The sequence below is a fragment of the Armigeres subalbatus genome, chromosome 3 (assembly GCF_024139115.2).
Source record: "Armigeres subalbatus isolate Guangzhou_Male chromosome 3, GZ_Asu_2, whole genome shotgun sequence".
Classification (NCBI taxonomy): domain Eukaryota; kingdom Metazoa; phylum Arthropoda; class Insecta; order Diptera; family Culicidae; genus Armigeres; species Armigeres subalbatus.
The window spans coordinates 152,892,921-152,913,857 of NC_085141.1; the positions used below are offsets into that span (position 1 = coordinate 152,892,921).

Here is a 20,937-nt window from a genome sequence, read left to right on the forward strand (position 1 = left end):
AATTTTCCGTCGGATTTTGATCCCCGTGCATTTTAAATGGGGCCGGGATTTTGATTTTCCGTGCCCAAATCCCGAAAACATCGCATATGCAAAAATGCATGGCTACCTTAAAAGCCATATTATAGCTCCAATTCACGAACAAATTAACCGCAGTTGACATTTTATGTTCGCATTGAAGCAAATAAGATGAATATGAACATGGTGTTAAGTGGGAAATAATTCTCCTATAGGCAAGTAATATGCAAATGAAAATTTTAAGGCTTTAACATGTTAATGCAATTTAACTGCTTACAATCATCACTTCATATTGGGCTAGTGGTTAGGTTCTCTGAGCAAATTTATAACATAATCATTTATTCAGGTTCGATTCCCGATTAAGCAAATAAATTAAAAAAATGTGATAGCAAACCTCTGAAGAACCCATTTTTTGTTTTTGTTTGAAATTTTGACAGGTCGATAAAGTAGAATTGTAAAAATGAACAACTTTTGGTGATATCGATTGATATCGATATTTTGGAAAAGATCGATAAAAGAACGCTATCGACGGTTGATATGAAAACCTTTGAAGATCTATATGAAGAATTTTCAAGAAAATTGAAAAAAATAATTGGTCGCGAGAAAATCAAAACATCTTATTAAGCGTGCACGGAAGAAATAAACTACCCAATAGTGAGTTTAATTCACCCAACCTCGAACATCCATACGGGAACCCAAAATTGAGTAAGTAGGGTCGAAGTAGTTTGCCTTTACTCCCATGTTAAAAAAGTACCCAACGGAAAATTTATTTACCCAAATGTAAGTTTAATTCACTCAATTTCGACCTCAGGTAATAAAACTCAAAATTGGCTTCCCTTATTGAACTGGCGTCGTTGGATTGTTTGGCTCTTTTGTTTTTGACAACAAAAAAAGAGTGGATGAAAGAGAAGAGAAAAAATAACTCAAAAGTAAGCTTAAAAATACTCAATTTTGGGTACTTTTTTTCTTCCGTGTGGATTCTAATTGGTTGCATACACGGATAAAATGAAAAAAGCTAATTAGCTTAATATTTATTCCTTTTTATGCTTTTTCAAATTTTAATTGTTGCAAGGATTATTATTGTCGGCGTAGCACCAACTTAGAATTCGGAAGTCCGGACTTCCGAACCGAACTTTATTCCGAAGTTTTATCTGTCAAACTAATGGATGCGTTGTTCAGCGCATCTTTAGTGGAATCCAGCGCACTACTTCCGAAGTTGGGAAAGTTGCCTGAATCTGGAGAAAAATCCAACTTCGGTATAAAAAGCGGTATAAATTTATTCCGGATACACAATAATAAAGCCTGGGTTCCTATTTAAGCATTGCTATTATTTTCTGAAATATAAACTTTTAAATGATTAACAAGCTCGCATTGCTACTCTTGAGACTTGAGAAAAATATTCATTATACATTTGTCGCACATCAAAGTAGGTCGAATCGGTGCCAAATTTCTTCAGATTTTTTTTTCAGGTGGTTCCAGTCAGTTTCAGAAACTAATATTTCGCACTTGTTCTGGAGTTGCACCGAAACGACAAAGCAATCCCCAAGGGGAACGACACATGTTTTTTTTTCAAGCCGAAAAAAACGGCATATTCGTGTGCGGGTTTTGTTGTCTTTCTTGGCTGATCTTTTCGGCATTGGCAATCGACTTGGAAAAATATGTGTTGTTCTCCTTGGTAATCCAAAAATTACAATGTTTTTTCCCATATGATCCCGCGATAAGGCTGAGAAAAATCGAACCATCATCACCCTCGTTCAAAGCCATCATACTTAAAGGAGCTCACTTTTTGTTTTTGTTTTTTTTTTACGTTTTTTTGTTTTGGGATAAAAATCTACTGACTAAATTAATTAACTTCAATCATTATGAGATAAAAAAGGAATAATCCTTCCAATGATTAAATTTATGGTATTCATTCATAGGCTTATCGTAGAATTATACAAAGCAATGAGTGGATGGACCGAATATGGTTTTAGATTAGAATTTAATCTTTTTAGCTTTTTAATTTTTATCCGTGTATAAGATAATACCACACTGAAAATGAGAGTGTGTTCTAGATACTCCCAATAGGCAATAGCACGCTTACCAGGGACATGCTAACGAAAATCCTATTATATGATTCAATTACTTTCCAAATATTAACCATATTTACATTGAAGAAGTTTAGAAAAATAAAAACTGTATTACAAATTTATTGGCTGCCACGTAACTCTCGATACTCTCGAAGATTTTTTTTCCCAAAATGTTAACAATGCTGTTAACAGGTGGTTATGATGCATAACGCACTACTAAAGAAAGCCGATAATAAAATTTATTCTATTTTTGTATTGGTATTTTGCATGAACAGTACACGGACAGATAAATCAACCCATAATTTGAGTTCAATATACGCACTGTTGAGAACATCACAGAAAAAATTACCTAAATTAGGGTAGTCTTCCCTTTTATTCCCATGATTGTTGTCAAAACTAGAGCACGTCACCGGGGTTGCTCAGCCCAATAACCCAAATTTGAGTAAATTCAATATTCTCAATTTTGGGTTGATTAAGGTCTACTTTGGATAAATTAAACTCGGCTTTGGGTAAATTGTTTACACGTGATTAACGGCAAACTATAGTTAGTGGAATATATAGATGAGCGGAGATAAATCCTCTGTCTCCAAACGAACTGTCAAACGTGTCTCCAAACGAGCATGACGTCACGATTTTAATGGAAATGTTAAGGGCTGTGACGTCGTATGCGAGAGTGCACGGTCAAAAAAACCGGCTCAGCCATGCTTTCGCTCATCTATAGATTCTATTATCTATAAGGCAAAACTACCTACACTCTATAAGGAAAATCTATGCTAATTTCGTTTCTCCTGGTTGACCCCACGTTCGTTTATGTACGTGCAGTTTATACTCGATTAGTATAACCTCCGTATCCTCGCCGTGTAACGATTTAATCTTGCATAGATTACTTTTTTACTCTAGCTTAGTATAAACTTTGAAAATATGAAAAATTATTTGTTTGTATGTTATAACAGATTTGGTCTATTTCTGAGTGTAGTCCAAGAAAAATCATTTTACTCAAATTTGGGTTATTGGCCCAAACTACGGATTTGAGTGAAAACAACCCACTTTTGGGTAGTTTTGTTTTTAGTGTAAGAACTCTGCCTACTATCTGATATTATTAGAGGAGATGGTTCGGTTGTGGCCACCGTTCGGTTGGGGGCATCCCCAGGTATCTTTTGACAGAAAACAGACACTGTTATTCTGACATTTGTCATTCATTTGCTATCGAAACACGATGTTTTGTGCATAATAAAATGGTGTGATTGAATTGAAAAAGTGAGTTCTAATGCGTATTCATACGGAAAATTTTGTCTATTTTGTGGTTCAATAACGATTGCCATCAAAATTTCAGCTCGATTTTTTTTTTCATCACTTTCCTGAAACGCTGCTAAATTCGGTGTTGAGCACCGTTATTGGTTCGGTTATGGGCACCCTCTTTTTATTGACAAATCATTCAATATCACTGAATTTATCAACAATCTTATTTTTATGCACTTTCTTCGAATTATTCAGTCATAATTTATTGTAATAATAAGCTTTATTATTTACTAGCAGACCCTACAAACTTCGTTTCGCCTAAAATTGATTTATTCTCTGATTAGTTCTCGAGTTATGTAGAAATTTCCGTTTCATTTGTATGGGAGCCCCCCTTTCCAAAAGAGGAATGGGTCTCGAACCATCTCAAGAACCTTCCCCGGCCCCAAAAACCTCTACATACAAATTTTCACGCCGATCGGTTCAGTAGTTTCGGAGTCTATAAGGTTCAGACAGACAGAAATTCATTTTTATGTATATAGAAGAAGAAGAAGATTGGACGCTTTTTGGAACTCAGCGTTGACCGATTTACATGCAACAAGTTGCATTCGACGAGGAATTCAGTCTTATTGTTTGCCATTTAAGGTGGTTATACAACAAGGGCACAAATTGGCCATCTTGGAAACCACGTGTTTTTCCTAGGGATTTTTCAAGAGCACGAATAGAGAGAACCAAAACGCCAATGGGGTTGAAACTTCCGTAGATCGTTTGCTTACATATGCTAAACAATCGACTTTATTTTAGCATTGTACCAAAATTATTACGCTAGATTTGAACTTTTGATAATATGAGTAGAAAACCGTGTGGTGAATTTGAAATTCACCACTTGGCTTGATTGTATAATCACCTTAAAATTGGACCTTTTAGACATTTCCTTCCGAAGTTGTTGACAAATTATCATTTATTTCATAGGGACCCCTCATTGAGAAGAAAAATCCAAAATTAAAAAAAAATGTTTTGCTTATATGTATATAAATGAATTCAATATATGTAAATTGATGGAAAAAGTTAAATCCAACTTCCTAAAGTGCTATTCTTGACCTTTCTTAAGTGATTGTTTTCGTTACCCTCTTCAATGCATGAGAAAGGCATCATCACTGCTAGGTGGATTAATCTAGTTTTTTTATTGTTTCATGACAATTAAAACTAATAAAATACTCTTTTTCTTTGAAACTTGGTGGATTTCATTTGTCATTCTTCATTATTAGCCGAATTTTCAAGGGTGCCCACAACCGGACCACAAAACTGAAATGTCCAATAATTCCCAATTTGCGAAATTGACAACAAAATGTTTCAAATCGATGAAATCACACCAATTTCTTCTGTAACAGTAAGGTTGTACGTCTAGCTTTCCATTGGTATAAAAATGTAGACATAATACCAACTAGAACCAAAGTTATGGACAAAATTCAAAAGGACAGGGAAACAGACGTCTCACTCAACACATCCCAGCAAACACAAGATCGTATATCATAGCGAATAAGTATACAAAGTGGAGGCCATATACGTGCATTTTGCACGCAGTCAAATGGAGGAATGCGCCTATATCGCCTCCACCTTGTACACTAATTCGCTAGCATATGCGATTTTGTGTTGGCTGGGATGTTCCATCGTTCACTTTTTTAACGGTGGATTCAATTTTTTGTAGGTGGTCAATCAGCCACTGATGGCGCTACCATCGATATTGCTTGTGTTTAACGTTTACGCACTACCGCCATCTGGTTGCCGCTTGTCCAAATACAGTGAATTTAGAATTGGGCGATAATGATTCCTTGATGATGATTTTGATTGCATTTTGTTCTAAGTGAGACGTCAGTTTCTCTGTGTTATCTGCATAATTAAAATGAGTTGAGATTTCCTTTCTGACTTTTTCACTCGTGAACGGGTTGACCGATTAGCGAGATTTTTTCTTTAATCGATTCGTTTTGGGATCCACAAGGTTTGTATATACAAAAGGTTGGTGAATTTACTGGGGAAATATAAAAAAAAAATGGGTAAAATTAGCAGTGATTCAAATCGTTCGGGGCTGTCAGTTTGAATATGAATCTGAAACATTCATTTTCCCAGCTGCTGTTCTAGATTCATTTTTTATACCAGTCAAATGTCAAAAAAATAAAACTGGTATAACGCTCCGTTCTATTTTCTGCAGATTTGAACCACGATTGAATCACGAGATTCAAATATTTTCCAATTGTTTTGGTGTATGATTGCGTCATTTTATCTACGGATCAATCCACTTTGCAATTACGGCGCCTTTCTTGGCGCCAACATGATGATTTCATTTAATTGAAAATTTGAAAAACATGAATAGAACACTGCTGGGGAAACCAGCGAGTTTGTTCTATTTGGCTCCAGATTCAAACTAGAATAGTGGTCGAAAATTTGGAATGAAACTGAATCACTCCTGATTTCACTCTTAAGCTTAGTATGGAGATCTCAAGGAAAAGGGTCAAGGAAAATTTGATCAAATTACCAAAGTAATTTCAACGTAAATGCAGTAGATAAAGTAGGCGAAAAAATCATTGTTTGTCTGTCAACAAACAGGTAAGAGCTTGAAAATAAATAGCTGCAACTTTTTCCGAAAAATAATCATCTTTGCGGCATTCCCTCGCTTGTATCGTCGTAGGTGTAGATGTCTCGTCTAGCCGAAGCCATATCTCAAAAGTTCGTGTGCTCTCTCCAGCCCATGTGAGAACTTCCTTGGAATTGGAAAGCCAGTTCCGCGAATGGAAACCTCCAAGAAAGTGGACAAGTGGAATGCTTTGTGAGCTGGTGGTTTCTAGCATGACATAATGGAATTGCTTCAGTTCTTGCCTTATTCGCTGTACACTGGAGGCACTCAGTACCTGCTCGTAAACCAGTGTCCAGCGTCAACTCATCGTCCAAGAATGTGTATACCGAAATAAGCTGATAATTTCCATGGAACGTCACAAGAAGAATATGCCACTTCCTCCATATTACTAGCTGATTGTTCCAGGCCGTCTGGTAACGTTTTGGTACCTGAAGGTGTTCCACAACGTTCCACGATCTCTGCACTGCAGTTCAACTTTACATTCTATAATCTCCCACAGGCGGAATTTTACTTTTAATACTGATTGCTTAAGGTGAAGGTGGGTTGAGTACCAAAACAAAGCTTTGAAAGTATTTGTACAATAAAAACTGTCATATACTGTAGTAGTATTGGTGTCGTATTAAAAAAAACAAAGAATATTACTAGGGTGGTTCAAAAAACGACCCAGCACCACCACGCTCACTCGATTCCGTCCCATGCTCCGAGTGTCCTCCAAAAACCGATTTGAGCAAAAAGTGGTTGAGCGCATGCCGATTCAAGTTTGTATGAAAACTAGTATGGAAACTAAACCTTTTATTACACTGGCTACAGTGCCTCCCCTCCACACGCTGGCGAAAAGAGAACCCACATAGCTGAAAGCAACATTCCAGGGACTTTACTGAAAGAAAACCGCACCGCAGGAAAGATCCATTGATTACGTAAGGGGTCGTAAGCTTATTACGTAAGCAATTTTTCTGGGTTTCTCGACCCCCCCCCCTCCTCCCTTGTAAGATTTTTTTCATACAAATGATTTTTTATTTATATGGATCGTAAGATATTGACCGACCCTCCCCCATAAGTGCTTACGTAATATGTGTACGGCTCCTACCGCAAAAATAGCATTTTATACCCCACTCACCCCCATGTCACACTTTTTGTATGAAGCATCTGCCACTGGTGCGATAGTGTAGACTAGATTAGACTAGCAGTATCTGCCCCTGGTGCGATAGATATCACAGACAAATTCTGGGTATTTTGTTGAATTGCACGTTTCACTGATGCCTTCTGAGAAGCCTAATTATCATGCTAAAGATTCGCAACCTCGATTAAAATCGACTAGCAACTATTGGAACGACTATTCAATATGGATTGTCTATGGAGCTGAAGCCCTTGAATATTTCATCCAGTCATATGGCCTCCCCCCTCGCCAGGGCCCAATGACGAAGCACCACAATCAGAATAATGTTACATTCAACCTCGCCATATAAACTGTCATACAAACCTGAAACAACTTGTGCACGGTAAGCCTCTATTCAAACCAACCTAAACCATCGGATGACACCCAAATTATAAATCACAATCGACTGAGCGTGGCGGAGCAAAATTATTTTTTGAGCCACCCTAATTATTAGTTTGCTGCTGCCGGTGCCGTTGTTTACATTCGCTCCGCGATCAGTTTTTAATCGTTTTTTTCGGGCAAAAATAGCAGTTTATATTAAGTTTTCGGTTTGAACAAGTGACTGATTTCGAAAAGTGATGTTTAATTTGCATTCCATCAACATTTCGGGCTCCTCATGTGTGGAGAAGTGAGTGAAAACTTGATTTTTTCAGTGCCCTTTGAGAAGAAGTGAAGTGCAGTGATAAGCCCACCAAATCGCGAACGGCTAATAAATTGGCACGAAACTGCCGATTTATGATACTATTCGAGCCGAAATGCATAAGACTCTTTGGATAAACATGTTCATTATCACGGGAAGTGAATAAATATGCTGTGAGCAGGTTAGTAATTTGAATATTAAACTTTTGTTCGACGCTGTTCGATGCATTCGAATGTTGGTAGGAGAGGAGTGCGGGAGGTGTGGGGTTGGCCCGTGGAGGGTCCGGTGCCATATTGGCGGCCATCGTGGTACTCTTCCAACTATGTCCTTAAGATACAGCTCCAATTGCTCAAGATCCACTTCTTTGTGTGATGTTTTGTTACTAGTTCTGCCTTCCCCTTTACACATTCTTGTTTGCGTCGTTTAATGGGTAAGATTGATGGGGGTCATTTTTTTTTGTATTAAGTTATAGCTTAGAGTCTGAAGAATATGGGACAATCGGTTTGATACTTAGAAACACTTTCCTTCGCATTATTTAAGAGCATACCAATAAACGCAAAATTCATCGGACGAAAACGAAATATATGACATTTATGAGTGATAAATCGACTGGTTTTTTTTTAATAATTTGTGCTAAATAATTTTTTCTAATACAGAACTAGAATTTTGGTGTTATCGAAATTGTATCGCCAGCAACGTGATGAATTTTTAGACAGCGATGGCGACACGGCTTCACGCCGTTGGGGTTCGACGGAATGGATCAGCGTGAACTTATTGAATGCAATAGAAATTCTCCGAAATTTCTTCGGAAGCGTCGTCAGAAATGCATCAAAGGCTACATACACACAAAAAAAAATCGTTGGTAAAAATAAAAGAATCGTTGGTAAAGTTAGGAAAATGAGTTAGTGATTTTCAGTAGAAAGTATTGAATTGTTAAATTTACCAATGCAGAAACTTTCCTCCGGCATAAATCAACTGCTTATCAAAATAAAAGTTTTTCTCTCAAAATGAAATGTGTTTTTTCATTTGTTTCAACTAGTTACACTTTCAAAATAACAGGTCCTGTTGCTTTCATTTCAAGTTAGGATTGTGTTAAATTCAAATGCAAATTAAATTGGTTTGTTTTCAAAATCGTTTTTATTTTTATTCTATTCTCTTGTTTTCTACGTTTGTTCCCTGCTCGGACACCGTGTCTATATGCACTTTCGACAACGTACGTACATATAGGAATATGACGCGGGGCATATAATTCGTTCGTAACATGTGTAGAATCCGTAATCTAATTTTTAAACTTGATGTTTAACCGAATCATCGCTGTACTCCCGCATCGTGGCGTTGTCGTTGCCGTCGTCATCGGTTTCAGTGCATAAGCTGCTCGGAATAAACATCTGGATCGAGATGCAACGCTTCCCTGAGGTCCCACAGTAGCAAATTTAGTTCCTTTCCAGGTGACCTTTGTAGAGTTGACTCGGTTCAACGTCTCGTATCCTGGCAGGGGACAGCGTTCATTTGCTGCAGCGCGAAAGTAAACTGCTCCGGTGCCCACCCATTTTAGGTGTGTAGAATGCCATCGTCTCGAGTTTTCTCGCCCTCTTCCTGGAGATCATTGCCACAAATCGCTCCTCCTTTACACTAATTCATGGAACTGTGCATCATTTCCGTACGTACCAGCAATCTGTTCTCTCTCGGTCACTTTCATCGCACCAACAGTCGAACCAGCATTGGTTATCTTCTTCTCCAAATCATTCAACTTTGCGAATTGATCATCAGTACCCGTTTGCAGATTTCCCGCTTCCGCTTACGTGGCCATAATCTTTTCGGCCGTTCCGGCCAAGATACCCTATAAATGATTCCTGCATGAAACTGGTTAGCACACATAATATGATGGGTTATCTACTTTTTCGGACGATACACGATCCTTATCATCTTGTCGATTCTGCCATGTGCCATCTAAAATATGAATCACCATTGAAAATTTCATTTAAAACCACAATACCGCACATTAAAACATACTTGCTCTTTGATTCCTTAGTTTTTTCCTGGTTTTGTATGATGGGGACGGTCTCCCATACGAGTTATTTATCTACAGCCAGTTGCTGTATTCCTTAGATCAGTTCTATAACAGCTTTTGTTCTGGGTGCACGTTCTTTTGAAACACCGCACATATAAGAAGTTGTCACCGGTAATTTTGCGGACCCGGTCCGTTCATCAGATATAAACTCGCTCAATTCCGCCAACGGAACCAGCCCACGCCCTCAAATGGTCTCTACGGTCGACCGCACGTTCGTTATCAACTTCAAAGCTGTCCCGGTTAAACTCAAGTATGCCGACATATCCAACTTTATTGTCCACAAACTTTCCTTCGAACTATCCCGGATCAAACATCTTCAAATCACCAATGGTCGGGTGTATGTTGGAACCGAAACACCAGAAATTGCACAAAACATGGTCCAAGAGCACAACATGAAGCATCAAGTGGAACACGAGGCAAAGCTATACACCATACCACTATCCATGGAAGACGGTACTATTGAGGTTAGGGTACACGACTTGCGACCAAGAATCAGCAACCAACAGCTAGTGCATCGGATGAAGGAATTCGGGCAAATCCTCTCCATTCGAGAAGAAACATGGAAAGACTTCTTTCCCGGTGTCCCAAATGGTGTTCGAGTACTCCGGATGAAACTCGCCAAACCGATTCCATCGTATGTTGCCGTGGATGCAGAAATGACCCTAGTCACTTACCGAGGGCAGTTGGCCACTTGCAAACACTGCGGCCGCAACGTCCACTACTCACAAACCTGTTCGGAATATGCAAAATCCATCAGGCCATCGATCAATGAGCGACTGACCGTCGCTGATGTAGTGAAGAACTCTGTCGCTAACCAGGACTACACCGAGGTGAAACGGGCGAGACGCAGCAGCACCCGCAGAGTCAGTGAAGCGGACGAGCAACGACAAAGATCCAGATCTAACATATCGATGACAACGAACGAAATTCCCATCAGCACACTCGAGGAGGTGAATATGATGCCTACTGCCAGTGATGACCAAACTATGGCCTCGGTGGCCTCAATGGAGATAACTTCCGACGGGAACTCGCCCCCCTTCTATGGATTTCCGAACCTCACAGTACCTAACAGCAGCAACAAACGTAAACAAGCCAAAACTCAACCATTTGCAATCACTAACGTCAACAGAGAGAGCTCTCCTATATGTACCGACAAGCAGAATGCCGACATTGCCCAGCCAACACGGTCAGAAATGCGCAACCAAAAGACTACTGGATCACGTTCACGGTCGTCCTCAAGTTCAAAAAAATAATGCCTTCAAAAACATCAGTTAGCTGTCATTTCTTACCTGGTAAGTCAAATGCACAGTATATGTCTAGCCGTAGCAAAATTAGATACTGCCGCCCTCAAAATAAATCACCAATTGCAGTAACCGACACATCAGAAATCTCCACTCATCTCTGGACAACAACTCGTATTAACTAATGGATAGCAGAAGAACCACGCCATCACCTTCACCTTCGGGGGGTGAAATCACGAAGGACAGATGTCTTGCACTACAATGGAATATTCGCGGCCTCCGTGCAAATCTTAGTGAACTGAAAAAACTCGCCTTGGACTTGCAACCTACTGTTATAGCACTCCAGGAAACGAAGGCAAGTGCTCAAACTATATCTGCGGATTTCATCAACCAAGACTATACCCTTATACTCGAAAGCGGTCCTAACCATCCCTGGCTACACGGTGTTGGCCTCGCAGTTCGCGAAGGAGTACCATTTGAGCGGTTGCGCATTCAAACCAACCTCCAGGTAATCGCAGTCCGGCTTGAATTACCCCAGCCTATCACAGTTCTCTCGATATACCTACCGCCTAATTCCAAACAAATCTATGAACCACTGGATAATCTCTTTGAGCAACTACCAGAACCAATTCTTGCACTCGGGGATTTCAACGCTCACCACCCAGCATGGGGCTCCCAAAGTGCGGACTCTCTAGGACGATTCATTGCAGAAAAAACCTTAATTCGCAAGCTAATTATCCTCAATGACGGTTCGCCCACTCGTCTCAACCCAGCTACTGGATCAACGTCATGCATAGACCTATCAATATGTTCCGATCACTTTGCATCGCGGTTATCCTGGCTTGTTCTACCAGACACCTGTAATAGTGACCACTTCCCAATCCGGATTACCATTCCCGGGTGGACAAAATCAACTGTGGCGAGACGTAAATGGTTGTATGATAAAGCAGACTGGGCGCAATATGAAAAATTAACATCGGATTCCATACGACCGGGGACTATAATGGACCTTGACTCATTTGCTGATCGGATACTTTCGGCGGCGAAAACAAGCATACCTCGAACAAGCGGGAAAATGGGCCCCAAAGCGGTTCCATGGTGGTCTCCAGAAGTTAAGGCTGCTGTCAAACGACGAAGGAAAACCCTACGGGCACTAAGACGTCTCTCCAACAATGATCCGAATAAACTCGAAGCACTACAAGCTTTCCAAAAAGCACGTTCTCATGCTAAATCAGTTATTGGTGATGCCAAAAGACAATCATGGGAAGCTTTCGTGGACAGGATATCACCAAACAGTTCGACCACAGAATTATGGCAAGCGGTCAATACGTTGCGTGGCAAACGCCGTCATAACATCAAAGTTATCAGGGGCCCCTCTGTTTCAACCGAAGATCCTCAAGAGGTTGCCGAAGTACTCGCGCAACATTATAACGAAAGATCAGCAACATCCAACTACTCGAATACATTCCAGAAAGCGAAAGAAAAAATGGAACGCAACTACTCTCACCCACCCGAAGACGCCGACAGAGAATACAATGTTGACTTCACCCTAGATGAATTACTCTGGGCCCTAGACAAAGGACGAGGATATTCAACCGGGCCAGACTGTATTGGCTACCCTTTGCTTCAAAGGCTCCCCTTTTCCGTTAAAACTGTAATGTTGGAACTCTTTAATCAAATATGGCTTAGTGGCACATTCCCACGGAGGTGGCGTACCGGATTCATTATACCAATCCCAAAGCCAAATAGCACTGAGACTGGTCCCAACGCTTTCCGACCAATCACACTGCTAAACTGTATGTCAAAAGTTTTCGAAAGAATGATTAATAGACGTCTAATTGCGGAACTTGAAGGTAAAGGACGGCTTGATAAACGGCAACACGCGTTTCGCTCGGGTTACGGAATCGATACACACTTCGCTGAACTTGAAAGCTACTTGCCTGTCAGAGACGAGCACTGTCTGATCGCATCCCTAGACTTATCCAAGGCCTATGACACGACATGGAGACACGGAATCCTTCAAACTCTGAAAAAATGGCGTTTAGCAGGACGCCTGTACAACATGGTTAACAGCTTCCTAACGGATCGCACATTCCAGGTAGAAGTAGGAGGCCACCTTTCCAAACCATATACATTAGAGAACGGTGTTCCTCAAGGCTCAGTGTTGTCCGTTACACTTTTTCTCGTCGCAATGCAACCAGTCTTTAATGTGGTCCCTAATGGCGTACAAATACTTCTTTATGCGGACGACATCATATTGATCGTTGTTGGACGAAAGAATCAGCCCTTAAACCGTAAGGTGCAAATTGCTGTCAACGCTGTTGTTAAATGGGCGAAAAGCATTGGCTTTTCCATTTCCTCCAATAAATCTAGTATCTTCTACGGGAGCCCAAACGCCCGCCGGCCACCCAAGAAAAATATTACTTGTGACCGAATAGCAATCCCAAGGAAAAAACAGCTGGACATTTTGGGTGTCACTATAGACCGAACCTTCAGCTTCAAAGCACATTGTATAAAAACAGCGAAAAACTGCGCTTCGCGAATAAAGATTCTTTCAATGTTGGGATCACGGCTGACTCGAGGGGCACGACGAACACTGCTACAGGTAGGATCAGCTATCATCACTTCGCGCCTTCTCTACGGAGTAGGCCTGGTCAGCAAAGGGGGCAACCCAATCATCAAACTTCTTTCCCCGACGTACAATAAAATGATTAGGTTGGCTTCTGGCGCTTTCTGCACCAGCCCCATTCTTGCAATCATGGCAGAATCTGGCGTTCTCCCATTCGAATGGCTGGCTCTTCAATCACTAGCGCTTCTATCTATTCGTCTCCTGGAAAAAAAACAATGGAATAAGTAATGAAGCCATCACTCAAAGAATAGCCGAATTATTTGCAGAAAAAAACAAATTCAACTATACCCTAAGCCAATAATTGTGTGGGAAGTCAAACAGCATATCAGGGCAGGTGATCCTCCCGATAAAGTCCGTCCTGTAGTGCAAGCATTGCTTGAAAATCGTCTTCGAGGATTCACTACACTTTATACAGATGGGTCCAAGGTGGAACAAACAGTCGGGGCAGGGGTCTGCGGTACAAGCATCGATATCTCCGAAGCTCTCCCAAGACAGTGTAGTGTGTTCTCAGCTGAAGCATACGCCATCCACCTAGCAGTTAAATCAACCCGAGCTAACCGACTAGCCATTCTCTCTGACTCCGCTAGCTGTCTTTCAGCTTTAGAAATGGGCAAATCAAATCATCCATGGATCCAAAAAATCGAAGATGACATCCAACATAAGCAAGTCTTATTCTGCTGGGTACCAGGTCATGCAGGCATCCAAGGCAACATTAAGGCAGATCGACTAGCTAACGAAGGTAGAAGGAAACAACCTCCAGAAATACCGATCCCAGCCAGAGATGCAATAAAAGAAGTTAAATGGACCATACGACAACGCTGGGACGAGATTTGGCATTCCTTACGAGACCTCAAACTCCGTGAAATAAAACACTCTACAAATTCATGGATTGACAATAAAATACCATCAGACCAAAGAGTCCTGACAAGGCTCAGAATCGGACATACAAGACTCACTCACCAATACTTAATAAAAGGATCAGACCCCCCCGTATGTGAATGCTGCGGAACTGTCGTCAATGTTCAACATATCCTCCTGGACTGCAGAAAATATCAAGACCAACGTGAAAAATCTAACGTCGATTCATCCAGCCTTTCAACAATACTTCGTAACAATCCTGAGGACGAATCTAAACTTATAGCGTACCTTAAAGAAACAAATCTCTATACTCAATTGTAATTTTTTCGTTATTATAAGACACGAATGCATCTACAATGTGCAAAATGTCGATAATAAAAATAATAATATAATAATATTCCTTAGATGCCATGGAGTGCAAAGTTTGGATTCTGTGCCGGAGGGTGCTCTTCCCGAGGCTCTTCTTTCCATCTGGATTTAGTTTGTGACTGCAAATGTTAAAACAAATTTTAATGTTTTCAGGGCAATACATTTTGAACTAATTAAATACTCACATGCATTGAAACTATTTATAATAATTAAACAGATTCCGCAATTTTTGTTTAACAAAAACGTTGTTCCTTTTATTTCAAGACATGACAGATCGTTACAGGCTGCCAGTTACATTATTTTTTGTTGACAGTGTTGTCAGAAATATGAAATACCGAAGTAAAGTTTAATTTCTTTTTAAATTTTGTTCTGAGTGTTCTCACTGTCAAACACGGTAAAAAATATACACGTCCATGCGAACTGTTCTGCATTTGAATATGCACTACTTTGGAATCAAATCAATAACAATAGCTGAGCTTGTCGCATTCAAAGACCACCACTTCCATTTGACGTGCACAATGTTTTGAATTTAAAACAACAAAATAAAAAAATAGAATTACCTCAGCTCAGATTTGAATAACATACCTTTGCTTGAAAGTCCTCCGTCTTACCATGACTCCATCTCACACTTCGAAATACCTCTTGAAATAAGCAGAACAGATGAAAGAACTGTCATCTATTTTTAGAACAACACCAATATCGCTCCACTCTTAAATCAATAGCCTTGAACCTGTGAATTCAATAGCATAGCACTTTCAATTCTAGTGGAGACATTATTGGTGCTGATCGAAGTGCTAATCATTTCAACATCCAGTGAGTAGCACTTTGATCAACAGTGTTGATGTTATGGAATTGTCTGCATTCAACACACTCGTGAAAGGTGTGACACCACTTCAAAATCAAAGGAATATCATTTTCAATAATAGTGATTTTAAAGTTGACCATTCAATAGATGGAACAGTTAAATTGAGCGTGTTGATTTTTTACCGTGAAATCACAATATTACACTGATTAAAAAACTCTCCGATTAAACATTTTGCATTTGATTTAAATATTTTGGCATTCAAAAATACCAAATTTTACTTACTTTCAAAATAAGATTAGAAACTTGTAAAAATCCCAACTTTTTTTTTCTCTGTGTAGGAATCCCTCCGGCAGTTCCTCCAATAATTCATTCTGAAGTTCCTTCGTGAATAAAGATCGTTCAGGAATTCAATGGGAAGTTCCTTCAGGAGCTCGACGGGAAGTTCCTTCAAGACTGCCACAGGAAGATCCTTCAGGACTTTATTCAGATGTTTTTCAAGGATTTCTTCCGGAAGTTCATTCACAAATCATTCCGGAGGTTCTTTCAGGAAATTCATTCAGATATTCCTCCGAGATGTCCTTCAGGAATTCCTCCGGAAATTCCTCCAAAGTTCCCCCTGGAGATCAACCAGGAATTCTCTCAGAAACTATTCTAGGAATTCATCGAGATGTTCCTTCGGGCATTCCTCCGGCAGATCGACCAGGTATTCTTTCCGAAGTTATTCCAGGAATTCCAAGGGAAGTTTCTTCAAGGATTCTATCGGAAGATTCTCCAGGAATTCTCCCGGAAAATCCTGCAAGAAATGATACAGAACCTATTCAAATAACTACTCGGGAAGTTTCTCCAGAAATTTCCTGAGAAAATCCTTCGAAAGTTTCTCAAAGAATTCCTTTAAAAGATCATCTAGAAAGTTTCTTAAAGGATTTTAGATCAGGAATTCCTTCGAAAGTTTTAGAAGAATAATTCGTAAGAAATTGCCCTGATAATTCCATCAGAATTACTCTGCAAGTTCCTTCAGGAATCCCTTCAAAGTTCCTCCGGGAGATCGACCAGGAATTCTTCCAGGAACTCCTCGAGAAGTCCAGGACCAGGAATTCTTCCAGTATTTCCTCGGGAAGTTCCTCTAGGAACTCGTCCAGAAGTTCCTCAAGGAATTCCTTCGGAAATTACTGCTAGAATTGATTCAGAAGTTATTCCAATAATTCCTCGGGAAGTTCCTCCAGCACTTCCTCGGGAAATTCTGCCGGAAGTTTATCAAAAAATTCTTCCGGAAGATCCTCTAGAAAGTCCTTTCAAGTAATTCCTTGGGAAATTCTTCGAAATTTGGAAATTCCTCCAGCAGTGCATTGAGGGATTCTTCTGGAAGTTCATTAAGGAATTCGTCCACAAGTTCATTCAGAAATTCTTTCGGAAGTTTGCTCAGGTATTTCTCCGGAAGTTCCTTTAGTAACTCGTCTGGAAGTTCCTTAAGGAATTCTTCCGGAAGATATTTCAAGAATTTCTCCCGAAGTCCCTTTAGGAATTCCTCCGGAAGTTCCTTTAGGAATTCCTCCGGAAGTTCCTTTAGGAATTCCTCCAGAAGTCCCTTTAGGGATTCCTCCGGAAGTTCCTTTTAAAATTCCTCCGCAAATTGCTTAAGGAATTCTTCCGGAAGTTTCTTTAGGAATTCTTCCGGAAGTTCCTTTAGGAATTCTTCCGGAAGTTCCTTTTGAAATTCTTCCGGAAGTTCCTTTTGGAATTCTTCCGGAAGTTCCTTTTGGAAATCTTCCGGAAGTTCCTCTTGGAATTTTTCCGGAAATTCCTTCAAGAATTCTTTCGGAAGTTCCTTTTGGAATTCCTCCGTAAGTTCCACCAAGAATTTCACCGGAAATTCCTCCAAGAATTCCACCGGAAGTTCCTCCAGGAATTCCTGGAGGCATTTCTGGTGGAATTCCTGGAGGAACTTCCGGAGGAATTCCAGGAGAAATTAGCGGTGGAATTTTTGGAGGAACCCCCGGGAGAATTCCTGGAGGAACTTTCCGAGGAATTCCTGCAGAAATTTCCGGAAGAATTCCTGGAGGAACTTCCGGAGGAATTCCTGGAGGAACTTCCGGAGGAATTCCTGGAGGAACTTCCGGAGGAATTCCTGGAGGAACTTCCGGAGGAATTCCTGGAGGAACTTCCGGAGGAATTCCTGGAGGAACTTCCGGAGGAATTCCTGGAGGAACTTCCGGAGGAATTCCTGGAGAAACTTCCGGAGGAATTCCTGGAGGAACTTCCGGATTAATTCCTGGAGGAACTTCCGGAGGAATTCCTGGAGGAACTTCCGGAGGAATTCCTGGAGGAACTTCAGGAGGAATTCCTGGAGGAACTTCCGGAGGAATTCCTGGAGGAACTTCCGGAGGAATTCCTGGAGGAACTTCCGGAGGAATTCCTGGAGGAACTTCCGGAGGAATTCCTGGAGGAACTTCCGGAGGAATTCCTGGAGGAACTTCCGGAGGAATTCCTGGAGGAACTTCCGGTGGAATTCCTGGAGGAACTTTCGGAGGAATTCCTGGAGGAACTTCCGGAGGAATTCCTGGAGGAACTTCCGGAGGAATTCCTGGAGGAACCCCCGGGAGAATTCCTGGAGGAACCCCCGGGAGAATTCCTGGAGGAACCCCCGGGAGAATTCCTGGAGGAACTTTCCGAGGAATTCCTGCAGAAATTTCCGGAAGAATTCCTGGAGGAACTTCCGGAGGAATTCCTGGAGGAACTTCCGGAGGAATTCCTGGAGGAACTTCCGGAGGAATTCCTGGAGGAACTTCCGGAGGAATTCCTGGAGGAACTTCCGGAGGAATTCCTGGAGGAACTTCCGGAGGAATTCCTGGAGGAATTCCTGGAGGAACTTCCGGAGGAATTCCTGGAGGAACTTCCGGAGGAATTCCTGGAGGAACTTCCGGAGGAATTCCTGGAGGAACTTCCGGAGGAATTCCTGGAGGAACTTCCGGAGGAATTCCTGGAGGAACTTCCGGAGGAATTCCTGGAGGAACTTCCGGAGGAATTCCTGGAGGAACTTCCGGAGGAATTCCTGGAGGAACTTCCGGAGGAATTCCTGGAGGAACTTCCGGAGGAATTCCTGGAGGAACTCTCGGAGGAATTCCTGGAGGAACTTCCGGAGGAATTCCTGGAGGAACTTCCGGAGGAATTCCTGGAGGAACTTCCGGAGGAATTCCTGGAGGAACTTCCGGAGGAATTCCTGGAGGAACTTCCGGAGGAATTCCTGGAGGAACTTCCGGAGGAATCCACCGGAAATTCCTCCAGGAATTCCACAGGAAATTCCTGCAGGAATTCCACCGGAAATTCCTCCAGGAATTCCATCGGAAATTCCTCCAGGAATTCCTCCGGAAATTCCTCCAGGAATTCCACCGGAAATTCCTCCAGGAATTCCACCGGAAATTCCTCCAGGAATTCCACCGGAAATTCCTCCAGGAATTCCACAGGAAATTCCTCCAGGAATTCGACCGGAAATTCCTCCAGGAATTCGACCGGAAATTACTCCAAGAATTCCACCGGAAATTTCTCCAGGAATTCCACCGGAAATTCCTCCAGGAATTCCACCGGAAATTCCTCCAGGAATTCCACCGGAAATTCCTCCAGGAATTCCACCGGAAATTCCTCCAGGAATTCCACCGGAAATTCCTCCAGGAATTCCACCGGAAATTTCTCCAGGAATTCCACTGGAAATTCCTCCAGGAATTACACCGGAAATTCCTCCAGGAATTCCACCGGAAATTCCTCCAGGAATTCCACCGGAAATTCCTCCAGGAATTCCACCGGAAATTCCTCCAGGAATTCCACCGGAATTTCCTCCAGGAATTCCACCGGAATTTCCTCCAGGAATTCCACCGGAATTTCCTCCAGGAATTCCACCGGAATTTCCTCCTGGAATTCCACCGGAATTTCCTCCAGGAATTCCACCGGAATTTCCTCCAGGAATTCCACCGGAAATTCCTCCAGGAATTCCACCGGAAATTCCTCCAGGAATTCCACTGGAAATTCCTCCAGGAATTCCACCGGAAATTCCTCCAGGAATTCCACCGAAAATTCCTTCAGGAATTCGACCGGAAATTACTCCAGGAATTCCACCGGAAATTACTCCAGGAATTCCATCGGAAATTCCTCCAGGAATTCCACCGGAATTTCCTCCAGGAATTCCACCGGAATTTCCTCCAGGAATTCCATCGGAAATTCCTCCAGGAATTCCACCGAAAATTCATAAAGGAATTCTACCGGATATTCCTCCTGGAATTCCACCGGAAATTCCTCCAGGAATTCCACTGGAATTTCCTCAAGGAATTCCACTGGAATTTCCTCAAGGAATTCGACCGGAAATTACTCCAAGAATTCCACCGGAAATTCCTCCAGGAATTCCACCGGAAATTCCTCCAGGAATTCCACCGGAAATTCCTCCAGGAATTCCACCGGAAATTCCTCCAGGAATTCCACCGGAAATTCCTCCAGGAATTCCACCGGAAATTCCTCCAGGAATTCCACCGGAAATTCCTCCAGGAATTCCACCGGAAATTCCTCCAGGAATTCTCCCGGGGGTTCCTCCAAAAATTCCTCCGCTAATTTCTCCTGGAATTCCTCCGGAAGTTCCTCCAGGAATTCCACCAGAAATGCCTCCAGGAAATTCCTCCAGGAATTCCATCGGAAATTCCTCCAGGAATTCCACCGGAAATTCCTCCAGGCATTCCACCGGAAATTCCTCCAGGAATTCCACCGGAAATTCCTCCAGGAATTCCACCGGAAATTCCTCCAGGAATTCCACAGGAAATTCCTCCAGGAATTACACCGGAAATTCCTCCAGGAATTCGACCGGAAATTACTCCAAGAATTCCACCGGAAATTCCTCCAGGAATTCCACCGGAAATTCCTCCAGGAATTCCACCGGAAATTCCTCCAGGAATTCCACCGGAAATTCCTCCAGGAATTCCACCGGAAATTCCTCCAGGAATTCCACCGGAAATTCCTCCAAGAATTCAACCGGAAAGTTCCTCCAGGAATTCTCCCGGGGGTTCCTCCAAAAATTCCTCCGCTAATTTCTCCTGGAATTCCTCCGGAAGTTCCTCCAGGAATTCCACCAGAAATGCCTCCAGGAAATTCCTCCAGGAATTCCATCGGAAATTCCTCCAGGAATTCCACCGGAAATTCCTCCAGGAATTCCACCGGAAATTCCTCCAGGAATTCCACCG

General features: G+C 41.7%; 1 protein-coding gene and 1 long non-coding RNA gene across 8 annotated transcripts in view; both read right to left on the reverse strand.

Annotated features, from left to right (window-relative positions):
* LOC134227726 (NADPH oxidase 4-like) overlaps positions 1–20,937 on the reverse strand; it is a 47,845-nt gene that overhangs the window by 5,763 nt on the left and 21,145 nt on the right. The gene's annotated exons all lie outside the window — the stretch shown is intronic.
* On the reverse strand, positions 14,854–15,882 carry LOC134227727 (uncharacterized). The gene is made up of 2 exons (XR_009983744.1): positions 15,102–15,882; positions 14,854–15,035 (listed from the first exon to the last, which is right to left on the reverse strand). It is a non-coding gene; the product is annotated as an uncharacterized LOC134227727 (long non-coding RNA).